This window comes from Herpailurus yagouaroundi, unplaced genomic scaffold, assembly GCF_014898765.1.
Source record: "Herpailurus yagouaroundi ecotype Mexico unplaced genomic scaffold, PumYag 100, whole genome shotgun sequence".
In the NCBI taxonomy this organism is placed as follows: Eukaryota; Metazoa; Chordata; class Mammalia; order Carnivora; family Felidae; genus Herpailurus; species Herpailurus yagouaroundi.
The window spans coordinates 13,414,021-13,434,390 of record NW_024412391.1 but is presented as its reverse complement, the minus strand read 5'-3'; the positions used below and the strand labels follow the sequence as shown (position 1 = coordinate 13,434,390).

The 20,370-nt window shown below is 38.6% G+C and overlaps 1 protein-coding gene across 2 annotated transcripts in view; it reads left to right on the top strand.

The window, feature by feature from the left end:
- Window positions 1–20,370, top strand: part of EXOC4 (exocyst complex component 4) — a 762,629-nt gene that overhangs the window by 179,241 nt on the left and 563,018 nt on the right. The gene's annotated exons all lie outside the window — the stretch shown is intronic.

The following is a 20,370-nucleotide window of genomic DNA, read 5'->3' as shown; positions in this document are numbered from 1 at the left end:
TTCTATTTATATATATATGTATGTGTATGTGTGTTTAAATTTTATTTATTTTAGAGAAAGAGCAGTGGTTCGAATAACATTGGTTGACCAGATTTCTGTGGAATGTGGTAGAAAGTTCCATACTGAAAATTCTTGGTGATAATTGATAGCATGGAACACTAATGCTTCCTTCTATGGGAGACTGCATTTGTTTTCTTTTGCTCTCAAGGTATTCTCAAATAAAATCTTCACCTTTCCTCTTGCATTTGCTCTTAGATAATACCATACAGATTTTTAATCCTTTTAAAGTTAAAAGTCTGTATTGAACATATCAAACATTATATTTTCCCTTCCTTAAAAAGTCATTTCTCTGAAATTAGTGATTAACTTTTGGGCAACTTATGAAAAGCATCCAGAGAATCTCATTTTTTTCCCCCCCTGTTGTATCTATTTTAACAAGATTTTCTGAGGAAAATTAATCATAAATATATGTTAGTAACCTTCTCAAATGTATATTGAATATTCTCTGCTAAAATATCCTCTTGGTTAATTAGCTGTTTTAGCAAACAGGGTATTTCGTGCTTTAGAAAGTTTTCTTTGTAATATGTAACTCACACGTGGTTAAGAGTTACACGTTCGATGTTAGACGCACAACTTTACTTTGAAACCAGGATGATACTCTTTTTATATAAAAAGTGCTTTATTCATGTCATTGGAATTGAGCACCTCTATATAATGCAGGAGATAAAGAAAAAGTATAAGATGGTACTTGTTCTTGGATTGCTTCCTAATAGAGATCAAACTAATATTATTTTTAACAGCACTGACATTTCAAGACAATATATGATTAAGTTCTAAATTGTGTGGTTCAGGCCGCTTTTAAATGTCAGTCTTAAGGAAAACTAGAGACAGGCTGCTATTACATTTTTACCCCTACTCACACATAACTGGACTGAAAACATTCTAAATATTCAGTTTCTAATAGATTAGGAGACTTTTTTTTAATTCATTTCTAGAAGGAAATTTTTGCCATACGAGGATAGCTCTGCTTATATGATCTGTATTATATTTTAATAATTTCTCCAGCACTGCCTTCATTCTTAAGAAGATTTGCTTTGGTTCATCGTTAGGCTGAAGGTTATAGCACACAACTTTTTCTCTGCTAGAAATAGATATTTCTAAGGTGGCAGTATATGATTATTATTTAATAGAATGATTATCTTGCCAACTTTCAACCCATCTGTGACAGAGCTCCAGAATACCACCAGCTAGCCTCCGTTGATTTTTTTTTTTTTTAAGTTAAAGCATCATGACTGACACATGAGAAAAAAATAATAGTCTTTATTTTCTAAAGTGGTTACCTGTCGAACCTTTCTATTATGAGAAGCCTAGGTTTCTTTGAGAGCTGTTTCAGAGTTGATGAGTCTGAAACTTTTCATATATATATGTGGAACTGTATCAATGGAGAAGGCTGAGCTGCTGATTGTCTGGATGGAAAAGTGCTGATTGAAAAGCACATGTGTCATGCATAATTGGCATTCTATAGATTTATGGGTTTGAACTTCCTCCTATTTTAACTTAAAAATGGAATGATCTGTCTGTGGTCCTGGTGGTGTTTCAAGCAGTAAAAGAAACGGAATTCCATGAAACATAAGCAGTTCAGCTAGCTACTCCCCCATCTGCCGTCTCCCAAGTCATAAATTTATATTACTTAACTATGTTACTTATTAATTTAAGAATTATTGATTATGATAGCTTCGCTCTTTGAGAACATACAAGAAATTAATTACATTAGCAGTCTGTTTCCCTCACGTTGCACTAAACCCAAATGTCTTTGGTTGCTATGCTACGTTCTGCATTCAATCTAGGTGTATTCTCCTTTATCCATGGAAGCTATTATTTAAAGGTAAATAACATGTTTTCCTGTCGAAAGTAAATGCGAAGGAAATGAAAGCAACTGTATCCCAGCCTACCTATGTGTTGTCATTAACAAATCTAATTCCTGCTTGCAGGTTGCTGTAACTGAATCCTAGAATCCCTGTATTCATATGGGTCGTCAGATTCTCAGGGGTCATCGTGTGGCTAGAAATGGCATCGTGGGTCCCGAAGAAAGAATAGCTGTATCACGGCCAACAAAACAGGCACTAATTATTTTATCTCCGCTGCGTGAAAGTACATCGCTATCAGGAATGATAAGCTCTGTTGCTTTTATGAAACACACCATCATAATTTACATTGACGTGATCATATAATTGAACACCTTCAGGAGTGTTCTTGAGGAACGCTTCAGGAGAAACTTCAGATGGGGCTGCAGAAAACTAGATTCGAGGCTATCTCATCAATGTCTCGTGTGTGAGAAAACTCAGGAGACATCATGGATTGAGCTCCACAAGCTGCTCTGAATGGTGCAGATACTCCTCTTGCACCTGATGGCAGATGTGCCTTCCCAGGCTCCCAGAGCTTTCTTTTGGGTTGCAGGTGTCACCAGTATGGAATCGGTTAACACGGAGCCTGGGATAAAGGGCATGATAGGTGATTTGGGGACTAGTTCATCCCACATAGCAGCTAGGTGACAAATTAAGGTACTTAGGGTAATGCCTACCGTATAGAAGGTGCTTACAATTACTGTTTAAACTAACAAAGGAAATTACCGCAACAAGCCAGACAATATGGAGAGTAGAGATGGGAGCTGAGTCAGTAGCTGAAAAGTCTGTTCTAGTGCTACCTTCGCGTGTATACTTTGGGTGTGATGTGTGTAATAGATTTAAGGTTAATTTTGTTTGCAGCATTATTTGTTTAAGCTAGCAGAGAAGCTAAATGCTGTGGTTCAAAGGAATGGAAGGCCTTTGAGCAACCCTTAGAGCTCCTTCGGGGCGTCCACTGTCTCCTGTGCCTTTGTATCCAACACGCTGCCTTACACTCAATAAATGCTTGAAAAATGAACAGAAACGTTAGTGTAAAGCTGATATTTGTGCTGGGTCTTGAAACAGGTGGTTGAATTTGTGAGCAGAAGGAAATGAGCCAGTTTTTCAAGTTACTAACTTTTCAAATCAGTAAAACTCTACGAATAGAGGCACAGATACTAGAATGAGGTGGTTTCATTTTGTGAGACACTGGCTAGGCCAGTCTCATTAGAAGCCTGTGGTGGCTGTTGTGATGGTAATGGTTGGTAAGAGGCTGTTTTTAAAGACCGCTTCCCAAGAATCTTGTCTTCTGTCTTTAATGAAGCCCTGCCCTGGATATCTTGCTGGGTACTTTAGGAGGGCAGGGTCCTAGTGAGGCCAAGCTTATGGGTTTCATCCGCATAAAAACCGCTTATTCAGTTGGCATTAACTGCATGTACACACCTACCTGCATCCACAAACAAACACACAATAATAAGCTTCTTTGGGGAAATACAAAGGAGAATGGAACACTTTTCTGCTGAGAAATTCTGTCTCATAGAAGGAAGTGCTGTTTCCTAGTCTCCTAACTCCTGGTCGGCTGCCTTGCTGCGTGCCGTTGGTCACAAAGGGGCACTAGCAAGAAGCAAATGTGCTTTCTCATCCATCCATCTTCCAGTAGCTTAGAGTTGACCGTATTGAGTGCGGTGATTTTCTCAATCAGATTGCTTATTGAAAGCCTTGGGGCACCTGGGTGGCCCAGTCAGTCAAGTGTCCGACTCTTGATTTCGGCTCAGGTCACGATCTCATAGTTTGTGGGATAGAGCCCTGCTTTGGGCTCCTTGCTGACAGCACGGAGCCTGCTTGGGATTCTCTCTGTCTCTCTCTGTCTCTCTGTCTCTCTGTCTGTCTCTCTCTCTCTCTCTGTCTCTCCCCCCGCTCCCTGCTTGTGTGTATGTGCGTGCATGTGCAGCCTCTCAAAACAAACAAACAAACAAAGAAAAAGGCCTTGCGAACAAGTTGGTGGACTGAATCCAATGTAAAATTCAGACCCTGCCCTGAGGAAAAGGGAGTCCCTTGTAGTTTAAAGTTGGTCGACGCCACCGTCATGCCAGTCGTCGGGAAGCACAGCCGTGACTCAAAGGACCTCATAGTCTAGCAGAAGCGTTTCCCAAGAGGAACCATTTAAAAATTCTTCCCTGCTTCCTCTCTCTTCACCTCAAATGAGCTGATCATTGTATTGTGTTACTTTTTCACTTCTGGATTTCTTTAAAACACCAGAGCCTGGGTTTGCTTCATGGCCAGGTTTCATCGTGATAGTACAATTGCTGGCAAGAATCCTAACAGCGGGCGTAGCTGTATCTCTGGCAGGAACACGAAGAACCCGTGTTTTTCTATTAAAGTGTGCTGTAGGTACGCGGTATGGCGCAAACACCGAAATTTGCTCAGACTTTTAGAAGGAATCAAAGGGAGAATTAAAAGTATAATCAGAGACAAAAGCAGATGAAGGTAGAGCCGCAGAAGGGATTTCTTTCTCTTCCATAAGTAGGTACCTGGCTTAAAGAAGAATTATTTATTTTTACTAGCTAAGTATTCTACTACAAATATTTTCCGATTTTGAGTTCTGCTGTTGTTTCGTCTAGGGCACCACACAGCTGTTCATCTTAGTCATTATTGTACTCAGCGGTCGTTGTGCCTCGCTCCTCTTAAGCCGGCGAATCCGAGATGGAGTGTTAGAGCAGGAGGACCCGACTCGGGGGTTGGGGATCTGTCATTTATCCTGTCGCAGAATACAAGCACTCGCAGATTTTGTGAAGTGTGCTCCAAAGACATGGTTTTGCTTTCAACTGTGATGGCACTGTAATTGATCAAATATATTCTTTCCAAGAATCATAAATTCTTATTGGAGTTTGAGGAGATGTCATGTTCATTTGTCAACATGTCACTCCAGGGACACAGGTGCAGCAAATTTATGGAGGAAGCGTCTCGCGTTTCTCCCAAGCCACATAAATACGAAGCAGACTTGATTGAAAACGTGTGGCTTCGGATTACTCCTCGGATGGAGAGCAATTAAGATCTCTGTGTGGAAGGCATTTCACTGTGATTCTCAGGTTCTCGTGTAGCGGGTCTGAGGGGACACCGGAGAAGTTGTTGGAGACCTGCAGATGTTGTCTCAGAAAAGAAGACGGAGGCATTTCTTCTCTGGCAGAGTGAATAGTGCACATTTTTAGTCGAGTGCATGATTAACTTTGACATTTGAAAATAGAACTTCACATAAAAACAAGCATGGTACTTCTGCATGTTTAATTAAGATGTTTGGTTCCTGTCAAGGCTGATAGTTTTTTTCCCCCATGAAGGGCAATATATTCTCAACTTCTGAAATTTCAGAAACCTGTACTTAACCTTTAATCGTCATTCCATTTACATGGGAATCTGATTAACAACTCTTAAAGTTCATGAGCTCCTGGTAAATGCAATTAAGACCTCTTTGGAGTTTGTTATTAAGAGCTGGCATTTAAAGAAGACTAGGTCCTGGCTAGTGTTGCTGTCTCCTCCATGGCAGGATGTCTTCAGCAATTAGCAGAGAACACGAGGTACACGAATTGTACCGTATTGCTTCCGCGTTAACATGGTTGGTATTTAAAATAGCACGCTGCCTTTTTCTTTTCAATGACTTGCTTTACGGTATGAGCTTGTTACCCAGTGAGAGTAGGGCCGGGGGCAGTTAGGCGGAGCTGTGGTGGTTTTCATCCCAGGAGGGGTGGGCTCAATTTCCCCCTCCCTCTGAAGTTCCCAAGTCATGTTTACAAGCATTCATTGTCAAGTTGTAGGAAGTCGGGCGCACCACGCTACTGCGCTGCATTTTATTGCATCTCTCTGCTGGGTGTGGTGGTCTTTCTGAGAGTTAAAAGTAACAGATGAGATTTGGAAGAGAGAAATGAATCAGGTATGCCACTTATTTTCTAAACTCTTAGGCATCCGCTCTTCAGACATTGCCCTTCGACCGTAGGGGCAGAAGGGAGGAGCTAAATGTGTTGGAGCCGACAGGTGTAGTACAGTCTACAAATTGATATGTGCTGTGATGTATGGAAAATGGAGGCTAAATAATTGAAAGCCACAAGGATCTTATTGGACCATATGCTGCCAATCTGGCTTTTTTTTTTTTTTTTCTTTTTCTTTTTTCACTTGCTGATAGAGGCGGGTTCTCTGGAAGGACATAATGTGTTTCTTAGGTCCTGTATTTGTGCAGAACACTGTGACTATTACCAGAGGAATGATGAGAAAATAATGAAATGAGGTATCAATAAAGGCATCTCAGTGAAATATGTTGCATATAACAGTACGACTAAAGAGAACTTGAATCTTTACATGTTTCTGTGTTATTTGAAACTTTCGTGTGCATGTATTACTTTTAAACAAAAGATCAAAATAAAACAAAGAAATATTTGGGAAAAAGTAAAGTTAAATAGGAAAACCAGTCTAAAAGAATTAAAGTTGATGCCATAAATATCAGTAAAATAGTTCTCCATTTTTGAACCCTTGACTTTTTTAGAATGTTCAATAAACTTAAACCAATAGTACAGTTAATTTGGTTAACCTTTCCAATTATAGGCTAACCTCAAGTTCACTAGATAAATGTAATAGTTTAATCCCCATGTTTTGAATTAGCGTATAACATTTCAGTAGAAATAATGTATAATAATCACAGATTTTGTTATAGATGTGGAATTTTTTTTCCTTGGAAACAAAACCGATAAAGTAGGATTATTTATTGTTTAACCAGGCTGTTGACAGGTATATTTCATCAGGTTAGTATCTTGCCTCCGGGATGTATATGTATTTCATCACCTTCAGATAGAAGAATTTTGCTTAGTTATAGAAAAATCATTCTTGTAGATGCAGGAGTTGACAGAGTCTAGAAATGAGTGATATTAAGTTGTTCCTTTGGTTTTAAAGGACTTTAGTTAAGGTGTTTCAGTGTGACGTGAATTATGGTAATACAGGGAAATATTAGAGTGCCTTCTCATCAGGTCACATTGGGAGTTTAAGAGATAAATACAGGAAAAGTTAAATAAACAGCAGTATATGATTAATTACCGAGTCCAGGTAACCATCTGTGGATCCTGGAGGAATTTAAGTTCCTGTAGGAACTTAAGATACGTTGGTCAGAGAAGATTTTGTCTGTTTGTAGGAGCTGAACTGGTCCTTGAAGGAAGGCTAGGATTTAGGCATTTGGGAAGATCATTCTAGGTAAGGATAATATGCACGTATTCACAACAGTGAGTACCTTACTGAATTTACCATATACATAATTCATAAGAAGAGCATAAGATGTGATTCGATAGCCTGAAACCAGATTCTGAAAGGCCTTAGATGAATTCAGTGGAGATCTTTGTGAACTCCTTAAAGAAGGAGCCATTTTTTTTTTTTTTTTTTTTTTTTGGTCTTTGTATCCTCGTGCGTTATACACTCAGTGCCTCCAAACGCCATTATCTGTCCCATCTTCAGAATATTATCCTCAAATACTAATGAGAAGGTACTTCACACAGTTTCTGGCACTCAGTAGGTACAAGGTAAATGTTAATGGAATCTGAATCTGCACTTGTTATTCCTGAAGAGTCTATTTTGAATGAATGATAAACAAACATTTTTTTATAGGTGTGTCACCGTTCACAGATTACAGAGAACCAATATGAAGGAGGCTTTAGTAACTGAACTGCTAATTGAAAATTCTGGGTTGGAGCCACTTAATTGAATAAACTGTCTCCAGAGAGCAATTTGGGTCTTTTCCAAGATGCATTAACTCTTTCAGGTCATTAGGGTAGCACTTATCTCAGTGGAGCAGAAATTTCATAAATGGTATTCCTGTGATGTGAGTAAATTAATGTCCCTCAGAAAGCCTGAAGTTTCACCCTGGGTGTTGTAGTTCTACTCCAAGGAGCTCATCTGTGAGTGTAAAACATCAATATGGAGCTGCCCTTTAGAGCATCTTACTTTGAATTTAGGTGACCTACTAGAGAGCACCTACTTTGTTTAAGACACTCTGCTGGATGTTACCAGAGATACAAAGAAAAGGCATGGCCTGAGCTGAGAGGCAGGGGAGAAAGCAAATAGCTATAAGATAAAACCCTTGAATAATACAAATAGCTATATGGGTTTTAATGAGAATGGGACATTCTAATTAGCAATTAAGATAGATGGTAACCTCTCAGAAGGCAAAGATCTATGACAGGTCCACACAGCATGCCCACTTACGTTTATTTTCTCAGCATATATAAATCTGCATATGTGTCAGTAAGAACAAATATCTGTATCCATGTACATAAGTGCACATGTAGCGGTAAAATATGAGCTAGATCATCAGAAGCGTTTACAATTTTCACATAGATTTCCCCCTGTGGGATCTAAGTTGTCAGTGTCTAGTGTTGATCTGAAATGGGTATGTTAAGTATATGAAAACCAGAAAAACAGCCAGTATCTTTTGGAGATAAGCTCACTGGTTGTCTGATAGTCTCAATTTGGATGTCAGTTGACTGCTGGAATATTGACCTCCAGGTAGAAAAGCAGATAAGAAGGGTCTGCCCTGCTCACCAGCATGTGTTACACATTTACATCTAATGTGAAGATAGAGACAGCTGGCTGTCATCCTAAGACTAAGGATAAGTGACATTAAGAGACCACTGCGAAAAGAACTCTGAAAGAGGAGGATGGAGATGACACCTCCATGAGAAGATAAAGCTTCAAAGGTGTTTATCTGCCTCTACTTCCTTATTCCTGGGGTTGACACCTCCTCTGGGCTTGTGGGCTCTGATTAGTAACATCTGCATGGAACACATGAAGTCTGTTAAAATCAGTCCAGTTAAAAATTCATAAAGTAAAAGCTGTCAAGTTATACTTAAAGTTACTTTCTTGATCTCATTCCCCCATGTTTGATAGATGGAAGAGGTAGTAACAAGTAAGGGTTAAGAAAAAGAAAAGAGAGAAACTCAGACAGGACAAAACACCTTGGGACTTGGGTAAGGAACAGGACACTGGTTTAACCAAACAGTAACTGTGTAAAAACAGTTAATGGGAACTGAGGCTACAGAGGTCAGTCAGGGCTGTGGAAGGTGCTGAGTAAGAGTGAGGAGATGGGGTTTATTTTGTAGGCTAGGGGGAAGCCATTGAAGGGTTCGAGAATAAGAGTGATTATGTTGAGCTCTGCATGGGTGAGCTTAATCCGGTGCCAGGTTTTGGGATAGATGGTCATGAGGCGTTTGAGGCAGAATGACAGTTGGGAGACTACTGTTAAGACTTTACGACAAAGATAACGAAGACCAGATTTAAACGGATGGGTGTAGGGATGGAAATAACTAGAAGGGGAAATGGACGTGAGATGTATGTTATAACATCTATAGGGCTTGGCATGTGATTTGGACAGCCAGACTGAGAAGCGTCAGAGCTAACTGCAGATTTTGATCTTGGGAGATCAGTAAAATAATGGTATTAACAAGGAAGGGAGCTAAGGGGACCTTTCTTTTGTCCCTCCCTCCTTTTGAAGAATGGTGGTGATGAAAGCGTTTGTTTGGTCAGGCTGTTGGTTTTGACCCTGTGCCTCTGCGCTCCTTTAATGTCTGTTGTGCTGCTTTCATCTTCTTGTTGTAAGAAGGATGTGGAAACCAGACAGGTGCTCTTGCAAGTGAGGGTATCGTAGCTTGAGAGAAAGCATGATGGTAGAGGGAGACTTGGGAATAATTTGAAATGTAGAACTAACTAAAACAGAAGAAAACAAGAACAAGAGTAGGATATTCAGCATTCAGATACTTAGGTTGGACAATATGGTAGTCAGATTCACTGAAGCGAAAGAAAGTGTTCCAAAAGTTTAGAGAATGAGTATTAGCAGAAACCTAGCCTTAGCAAATGAGGTTTTTATTGTAGAGAGAAGGGGAGGAGGAAGGAAGAGGAAAGTGATAGCAGTGGGAAGATTATGAGGATGTAGAGAGAATTCTGTTTATTTAATAATGCTGATAAATTGTTTGCTATGCTCCAGGCAGTGTTCTCAGTGATTGATAGCATTAACTTATTTCATCCTGATGATAGTACCTTGGGGTAGGTAATATTATTACTCCTGTTTTACAGTTGAGGAAACCCAGGTTCCGAGGCGTAGGGAGATAATATCTTAGTTATGTGGTTCCTGGGATGCATCACAAAAAACAACAGCAGATCTTCTGAGCCTCATCCCCAGAGATAATAGCCTGTTATGTGCCAGACACTTTATGTTTTTTCTTTTAATTCTCATATTAATTTTATGAAGTAGATTCTGTTATCCTTATTTCACAGATGAGGGAAATAAAGCTTAGTGAGATTGAGCAACCTATGAAGGTCGTACAGCTAGTGAGTTGTAGAGCTGATTTCAAACATAAACTTTATGCATTTCTATATGACCCTCTCATTTTGCATTTTTGAAATTGAGGACACTGAAAAAGGATGTGTAATGATAAGAGGGGTCATTAAAATATTGTCATGAAACATCTTAGTGCAGTGGAAAGCTGAACCAGTAGCTGAACTTTTACTTTGTAATGATATAAGAAAATCATGGAGCTTGGTGGTCAAGTTTGAGAGAAGGGGAGAAAGTGATAGAAATAGATAGAATGAACTTTAAAATACATTTGAATTGAAGTGGGCAGAGAATGTATTGAAATAGAAATGTGCCTTTGGGTGTTGAGACCATGCTTGTGTCCTACCCTGGTATCTGTCTGTCTTCTGTTTTCTATAAATGAGTTAAAAGTAACAAACCATCAAAATACTGTAAGGTCCAAAATACATGGAGGAAAAACTGACAAACTTGAAAGAATTCAAAAATTCAGTGATTAAAGTTAGAGATTTCAATACTTTTCTTCAATAATTAATAGAACAGCTAGACAGAAAACATAAGACTGAAACAACACTATTAAGCATCTTGAGTGAAACCAACATACATGGTACACTCTACCCAACACCATCAGAAAAGAGTTTATTTCACAGTGACATATTAGACATGTACTAGATCATGGAATAAGTCTCAGTACATTTAGTTTTTAAATTTAATTTTATATTAGAGCACGTGAGCAGGGGAGAGGGGCAGAGGGAGAGAGAATCTTAAGCAGTCTCCGATGTGGGGCTCGGTCCTACAACCCTGGGACATGACCTGATCTGAAATCAAGAGTCAGATGCTCAACCAACTGAGCTACCCAGGTGCCCCTCTGTATATTTGAAAGGGTTGAAATCACACAAAGTATGTTCTCTAGCCACAACGGAATTAAAAAAACAGCAGGAAGAAAATTTGAATCTTCTCAAATATTTGGAAATAAAACAGCAAACTTCTTTTTTTATTAAAAATTTTTTTCTTTAATGTTTATTTATTTTTGAGACAGAGAAAGACAGACACGAATGGGGGAGGGTCAGAGAGAGGGAGACACAGAATCTGAAGCAGGCTCCAGGCTCTGAGCTGTCAGCACAGAGCCCAACGCGGGGCTCGAACTCATGGACTGTGAGATCATGACCTGAGCCGAAGTCGGATGCTTAACTGACTGAGCCACCCAGGTGCCCCAAAACAGCAAACTTCTAAATACACCATGGGTAAAAAGAAAAAGACCTAAAATCAGCACTGTCACTTTCTACCTTAAGGGCTAGAAAAAAGGAGAAAGAGAATGCAAAGCAAGCAGAGGTAGGAAATATTAAATTGAAAATCAATGCAATAAAAATCAGAAGAATAATAGAAAAATGTAATGAAACTGAAAGGAGGTTCTTTTAAAAGATCAAAATTGATAAATCTCAAATTGATCAGTTAAAAAGAAAAATTAAAAAACAGAACAAAATCAGGAATGAAAGAAGAGACATTACTACAGACCTTAAAGAAATTAAAAAGCTTACATGGGGATATTGCAAACAACTTTATGCCAACCAATTAGATAACTTAAACGGAGAAATTCTTAGAAAGGCACAAAATACCAAAACTGACTCAAGAAGGAGAAAAACTGAATTGCCCTAAAACAAATTAGTAATTTTTTCCTAAAAACAAAAAGCAGAAACATCCATAAGTACAGAGAACAAACTGGAATTCGCCAGAGGAGAAAGGGCAGGAAGATTGGAAAATGGGTGAAGGGGTGCGGGAGATAAAAGAAAAAAAAAAAAAATTCCTGTGGATACCGAAGGTTGCACGATGGTGTTCTGTGAGACATTTAAAGAAGAAATAATACCAAATCCTTTGCAAACTCATTTAGAAAATAGAGATATGAAGGAACATTTTCCAGTGCATCCTTGTGAGATTAGTATTAGCCTGATAAGAAGGGAAAGATACCACAGGAGACTGTAGAGCAATATGCCTCATGAACATAGATACAAAATTCTAGAACAAAATATTAGCAGATGGGATTCCTCAACCTAAAACTATATTATGCATCATGATTAAGTTGAGTTTATTTTAAAAATCAATGTAATACACAATTATTAATGGAATAAAGGGCCAAAACCACTTGATCATCTCTGTAGACACAGGAAAGCACTTGGCACCCGATAATGATTAAAAAGCAAAAACCTTTAGCCAACAAGGACTAGAAAGGAACTTTTTCAACCTGATAAAAGGTTCTAGGAAAAGCTGCAGCTAACACCATAAGGGAAATTTTGAGATGTTAGAAGTGTTCTAAAATGACGGTGATGATGATTTCAGTGTATACATTTACTTAAAAATCACTAAGCTGTACCCTACAATGGGTGAATTTATATGGTACGTATATTATACCTCAACAAAGCGGTTTTACAAATACTGTGGGACAAAATCACATTACAGATATTCAAGGGTATATGTCCTTCAAAGTGTCCTTATGAGACTGTATAGAAATATACTTAATAGTCCTAATGCAAGTTAATTAATGTATAAATCATGGAGATCTCATCACCTTTATTTCCCCTTTCACAATTATGCATTTGAGGGTACACACGAATATGAATATTCATGTGCTTCACAAGGGAGTATATTTCAAACTAAATTTATCGTCTATATGAAACAGACTCTTCCTGCATTCCTGGTTACTGTTCCTGGAACCATAGATTTTTATTTCCTCAGATGTGCAGTCCTTTGTTTATTCTTTATTTCTCTTCATCTTTCCTTTGCTGAGTAGCTGGTTAAATTTTGTTCAGTTTTGCCTCTGCATTGGCTCTCAGAGGTATCCCTGATTATACAATCTCATTGCTACTACTTTAGTTAACCTCTCTTTTTCTTTTCCTTTTGAACTATTTTGGTAGATTTTCTCTTCATGTGTTAAGCACTTCCTCAATCATTGACTGTTTCCTTAATCATTCATTTTGCCACAAATCCCATTGCCTTCTAATCTATTATTTCATATGCCGCTAGATTAATTTAAACTAGATGTCTCGCCATTTTACTTACCCATTGAAAACCGTGTTTGCCTTCCCATTTTACTGTGGCTTCAATACCTGAGCCTGGTGTTAAAGGTCCTGAGAAGTTTGTCTGTTTACCAACTTTTCGGGTCTACCTCTTACTGTTTCTTTGTATGTTACCAGAACTATTTGTTCTTCACGAAAGATACTCTGAATTTCCCTAGTTCCATTTCTGTATTTGTTGGGTTCCTTCCACCATTTTAGGTTTTGGCCTTTTACACATTTGAATATTGTATTTATGTCTTACATGTGCCATGATCTTGAAACCTTATTTCACTGCTCCAGTTAGGAGTAGTTTTGTCCTTTTGGTAAGTGCTCACAGCAATTTCTTTGTCCTGATGCTTACCGCTTTCCCTTGCATTGTGGTCGCTCATGTGTGTGTCTGTCACTAGATAAGCACTTGGGGTGAGAAGGGGGAGGATTGATTGATTGATTTGGCTTTTAACTCCTTAAAAATGTTAACACCTTAAAAATTTTATTTATATATAGTAAAATTCCCTTGTTTTGATATGAGGGAAGGATTTATTTTTAAGTCTTGTTTTTATACCCAGCACAGTACTTTGCATATTTTGTGTATTAAATAAATATGTTTAGTTTAAAAAAATGAAAACTTTCTTCTGGAAGCTTTTAACTGGGTTTTCTTTGTTAGGAGCTCATCTGTTGGAGGTTGGCAGGGAACTAAACATGATCTAGGCTTTCCTGATTAGGTGTTTGATACAGGACCAGAAAATACATGTGTACTCGTTGAGTTTTTTGGTTTGTTTTCCTTTAAACACTAAGGCAACTATTCACAAGATCATGCTAATAGTGGTTTTAATTACACAATTGCTGTTGATAATGAGTATAATTAAGCAGGCAGCCATTCCACTTTCAAAATGACTGTTTATTTTTCTTTTAGTTTCCTTACTGCAGAATATTTTAGTCCTTATATAATGGGAAAATGAAAAAGTGCTACACTGAAAAAAATAATTTTTTTGGCTTTGTTTTTCTTCCTCTTTAACGTTCCATTCACTAGCAACATACATGGGGGAAACCTGATAGTTTTTAATAATTTTAAATGGTCCTAATTTTTAAAATGTTTCAGTGTCTGTTGTAATACTTTCTGGAATCAAGGTGATATTTTGAGGGATATATTACACTGATTTTGCCCCCACCCCTTCTTTGGATTTCTCTTCTCAAATTCTGGACGTCTTGGTATCCCTGGACCTAGTCTTGTCTCCTCCATCCTCTAAGACTATAGTTTCTGCTTGGGTTCTACCCTTGTTCCGTGGAAATTAGAAGTAAGGGCTTTTTGGGAAGAAGCCAGGGGAACTCACCTACTGTGCTTTACTTCTTTTAAGGAGCATAGTTTATGCCTCATTTGGTTCCTCTCCATGCCCTTCAGATTCTTATTCTTTTGGTCTCACTGTTGAGCTCTTATAATTATTATCAGGATAAGGGCTAGTCCAATGGAAGCTACTTTGCTGTTCCCGGAACAAAAAAACTCCTAGACATCTACATCTGAAAAGTAAATTATTGAAAATTATACTATTTAATATAGGCACATTCAACATATTGCTCAAGATGAGTAGAGTCTTGGTTCATATTGGGAGCTGAAAGTGATTTTTTTTCCCACTATATTATTGCTCCTGTCATAAGCAGTCGAATTCTCAGATTCATCACATGGGACAAGTACAGTATGGCTTTGCTGTAAAAGCATTGGACATTCAAAGTTAGTGGTGAGGAGAATTGGTTTGTTAGTTGAACAGATTGAAAAATGTCACCAGATGCATGTTAGTGTATATCCATTTATCCATAGGTATCTTGGTGAAGAAACAAAACCCCATTGAGGCTGTCATAAGAAAAACATAGGGAAAATGTATTAAAGGCCAAAAGGATATATTGTGGAACCAAAGAATAGCAACTGGATTTGAGACCTATAAATTATGGAAAACTTAGGTTGCCACCTTTAAATCTCTGTTCTGTGGGTCTCTTGTTTCTCTGTGTCTGGTCATCTTGTTCATTCTTTTATTCTCTCTCTGCAGGTTGGCTTTCTTTGCTTTCTCATGGTACAAGGTGGTTGCCCCAAAGAATTTACATCTCTTTGCCTATATTGACCACCAGAGACTGTATCTCACTAACACATTCCTGGGAGAGAGAACCTGACGGGCCAATTGGATGTTGGCTATTCCCCCCGGTGGAGTAGGCTTTGGCTGGGAAGGCATGGTTCCAACATGGTCACAAGCATGGTTCCAACATGGTCACAAGCATGGTTACCAGAATCTGCTGTGCAGTTGGGGAACAGTTCTTAGATGAGGTGAAGATTTTGTAAGCTGGGAAGCTACTGAAAGGGATTTACCATGTTAAGCACCTAGAAGGATCTGAATGTTTCTACTTAGATTAATGTGGAGGCTGAAGACAGGTGATGTGTTCATTGGAAGCTGGTAAATTCAACATTTATTTTTAGAAAACTCTGGGTGTATGACCATAAGCGGCCGCAAGCAATATGTTAAATAAAGAGGGTTAAGTGGTAAATGAGGAGTTCATTCAGAATGATGTTACCAATACTAAGCAAGTTCTAAATCTCAAAATCTTGGCCCTGCTTTATATATCATGTGATTTCTGACTAGCATCTTAGCAACTGCTGATCAAATATTATAGCATAAGAGATGCCTGACTCCCTCGTTGTGTATGTTCTTTAAAGCATCATATTTCTTTGTTTCCACCACAGAACCATCCAGTATACCAGGTACTCAAAAAATATGGTGAATCATAATATCACTGGAGTATATAGATAGATAATCTGGTGCTTTCCAGCCATGTTTTTATATTTCTTGTCTTTGGTTTTACAAATTAATACCTTTTCAAGTTAAACTTAAAACACCCATAAACTTTGACTTTTTTTTTTTGAATGCTTGATCAATAAGAAATAGCAATTCCCTGTACTAAAAAAGAGAAAAGAAATGAGTGTCAGAGAGATGAAGGAATTTAGAGTCAGCGAGAACATGGGATAATCTGCAGATTTTCTGTGGCCAGGATGTATTTGCTATTATGTGTAATGTCCCCTTGCCCCAGACTTCCAGGCTTGGGTGACTTTCCCCGGGCAAAAGACAAGCTGTATAGCTTACTTCCTTTCATAAAAATGGAAATTTGAACTCATAGGTAGTGGTTTAGGATATTTATGTACAATTTAGAAGATGCAGCACATTATCCACAATGATGAGGAAGCACCAAGAATTGCCATGGTTCTACTTTTTTTTCTTAAATTTTTTCTTTTTTCTTTTTTTTTTTTTTTTTTACATTTATTCATTTTTGAGAGAGAGGGAGAGACAGAGTATGAGCAGGGGAGGGGCAGAGAGAGAGGGAGACACAGAATCCGAAGCAGGCTCCAGGCTCCGAGCTGTCAGCACAGATCCCGATGCGGGACTTGAACCCATGAACCGTGATATCATGACCTGAGCCGAAGTCGGATGCTTAACCAACTGAGCCACCCAGGCGCCCCTGCCATGGTTCTATTTTAATGCCAGGTGTCTGATGTATGTGTCAAGACTTGGTCGTAGAAGATTTAGTCTAATTCAGATAAATTTCAAGCATCTTAGAAAAAAGATTTGTTTGTTCTTTGAGATATTTAAAAGGTACTTCTCATAATTTGGTGTCAAAATAAAACTTTACCCTGTTTTAAAGTAATATTTTCTAGCTGGTAGTAAACATTATTAGGAAAGAAGAAGATACAGTGAAGGAAACAAACATGGCAAAGCCTATGATTAAAATCATAGGTATCCCTTTTAATTTTACTTGTAGTGTAGATTTGTGTACTGAGGAGTCATTTACAGGGCTCGTTTTGGAGACTGTTTCTAATACGTGTATTAAAAACATATCCATCAAGGCTTCTTATCACATACTTTGTAAAATTTAGGAATTCAGTGATATATATAGATATGTATATATATGAATTTATGTGAATTCATATATATATTCATATTCATATATATGTATTTGTATTTATATATATATTCATTTTCTGGTTTGTTTCACGGCTCTGTGATTGAAGTAAAGAAATATAAAAATTGGGGTGGTCAGGTGTCTTTTCCTTAAACGATAAGTAATAGTATAGGGCAGTTTTCAACTAATACCGAATGATGTGGGAAATGGGTACTGTGGGAACTCAGAAAAGGGGACAGCTGGCCTAGAGTGTCTTGGGAAGGTGTCATGGGAGAGAAAACGTTGGAATTGTTTTTGGGCAGGGTTTGTCAGGATATTGAGGAAAGAGGGTAATCTAGATAAGGCATTCCAAAATCGAGAGGGCCCACGCATGTGTGTTCAGGGAAGAGTTAAGTAGTTGATGCTGATTGAGTGTTGGGTTCGTGTTGAGGAGAATAAGCTATGACTGGGAATAGATATTGAGGTCAGATTAATGTAGATGACAAAATAACTAGCCTTAAGATGACAGTGGCAACAGTTGTTTAGGAAGATCGCTCTGACCGTGGTGTATGGGAAGGACTGGAAGAATAAAACATGTGAGGCAGAAAAGGAGAGAAACTGCATGAGTTGAACTAGGTTGGTGGCTAGCAGATGGATGGGGAGGGGCAAACTAAGAGAGAGCTGAGGAAGAGTAACCAATGGGCTGAGGCACTAACTGCTGCATGGGGACAAAGGGAGGGAATATATCTAAAGACCGTTCTGAAGTTTTAAACCTGGAGGCCGGTGAGAATAAGAAACCACTCACAGAAAGAAGACAGAAGAAATTACCGATTTTATGGGAAAAGCATTCAGGTCTCAGAATTTAGGGTTGATGTTATCAGTGAAATGTGTGAATATGTCAAGCGTGCAGTCACATCCGTGGGATTGGAGTGTGGAGAGGAATCGGGACTACATTACATCATGATAATGGAAATATGTGGGAAGGCTGCCTTTTAAGTTTGGAACCTAATGACAAAAGAGAAAGGAAATTATAGAGAATGAGGACCAAAGCAACATTTTCATTAAGAAGGTAGAAATAGTACCTGTTTGTAAAAAGAAAGGAAGAAGCCAGTGTGTAAGAACAGACTAACAAAGTGAGCGGTGAGAATTAAGAGGACTTTGCTAACGTGGAGAAAAAGAACAGTGATCTTGAAATACCTGAAGTTTAAGGATGCTCACCAGGTAGGCCCTGATCAGTCAATATTTTGTACAAGGCCAGTCATTGAATTCTAGGACGATAAGTACCTCAGAAGGATTACTGGTCTAGTGTATCTTCATGCTTTGGCAGAAACATACTTCCATCATACCGATTGGTGTTAAAACCAACAAGTGCCTTTGTAGATCTCTTTCTGTGTTCTGTCAGTTTGAAATTCTGTTCTCGTTTACCAGCCTCTTTTGATCACACAGCCCCACAAACCTTATTAGCATCAGTGCCAAATCTACCAAGTAATTGAGTCCTTCAGTTGAGTCGTTACTGGAGACCCAGTTTAATACCCTTCTTGACTCTTGGGCAGTTTGGATGATGTATTCACAGAGATAGTATTTGTCAACATACTACTTCATCACCATGCTGAATGATACTCTAGTAGCCTCATAAATATATATATTTAAAAAAATTGAACAGTTTGTTAATGTGTTTTATAGTTTTCCATTGAAATCTCTAGTGTATATATGTATATGTATATAACTTATATTTAAGGTGTATATATATACACACACACATATATATACACACACACACACATTTATAGGTATGTGTATAGGTTCACAGCAAAATGGAGGGGAAGGTACAGAGATTTCCCATTAATCCCTTCACCCACACCTGCATATAGGCTAGTTTCTTCATACCTCTAAATCTGTTTCTTAATCTCTAAAATACGGATATTAGCTCTATCTTCATAGATTTCAGGATTGAGTTAAGATCATTTTCTAAAAATGCCTGATATTTGATAACTATTTAGTAATGTCTGTGCTCATAACAGGCATAATTAGCTTTAAAACTTGGGAGAGCATCATGTTCACAGAGTGCTTCATAAATGCTTTTTGATGATAACATTTAATATGATCCTCAAATCTCTTTTTTTCTTAATTTTTTTTAACGTTTATTTATTTTTTTTTATTAAAAAAATTTTTTTTTCAACGTTTATTTATTTTTGGGATAGAGAGAGACAGAGCATGAACAGGGGAGGGGCAGAGAGAGAGGGAGACACAGAATGGGAAACAGGCTCCAGGCTCCGAGCCATCAGCCCAGAGCCTGACGCGGGGCTCGAACTCACGGACCGCAAGATCGTGACCTGGCTGAAGTCGGACGCTTAACCGACTGCGCCACCCAGGCGCCCCACGTTTATTTATTTTTGAGACCGAGAGAGACAGAGCATGAACAGGGGAGGGACATAGAGAGAGGGGGAGACAGAATCTGAAACAGGCTCCAGGCTCCGAGCTGTCAGCACAGAGCCCGACGCGGGGCTCGAACTCCCGGACCGCGAGATCATGACCTGAGCCTAAGTCCGCCGCTTAACCGACTGAGCCACCCAGGCACCCCATCAAATCTTTATTGAATGAATAAGCAAATTAATGAATATATACCCCATACAGGGTTTTTGGAACCGGAGTCTCTGAAAAGCTTTTACTTCAGTCATGGGTAGAATTGCTGGCTTACATTTGCTGTAACACTTGGTTATCTTAAAATTTTAAATGTTTCTTCTTCTTCTTTTTTTTAATGTTTGCTTATTTTTGAGAGAGAGACAGGGGACAGAGAGAGAGAGGGAGACACGGAATCTGAAGCAGGCTCCAGGCTCTGAGCTGTCAGCACAGAGCCTAATGATTCATGGCTTGAGCCCACGAACCGTGAGATCCTGACCTGAGCGGAAGTCAGACGCTTAACCCACTGAGTCACCCAGGCGGCCCGGTCATCTTAAAATTGTAGATGTGGCAAGTGATTTCAGAAATGAGTCGATGTACTTTAATCCCAGGTTAGATATGCTTAGGAACCATGATGATTTCTGGTCCAGATCTGCTGTTTTCTTTCACAACGGTGGGAACTTTAAAAAGTTTTGTATTTGTCTTAGAAATATGATGGCGGATTCTAGCCCAGGCCCCACCGAATGAGGCTGTAAAGTGGATTGATTTTTTTAAGCATTGCCCATTGGCA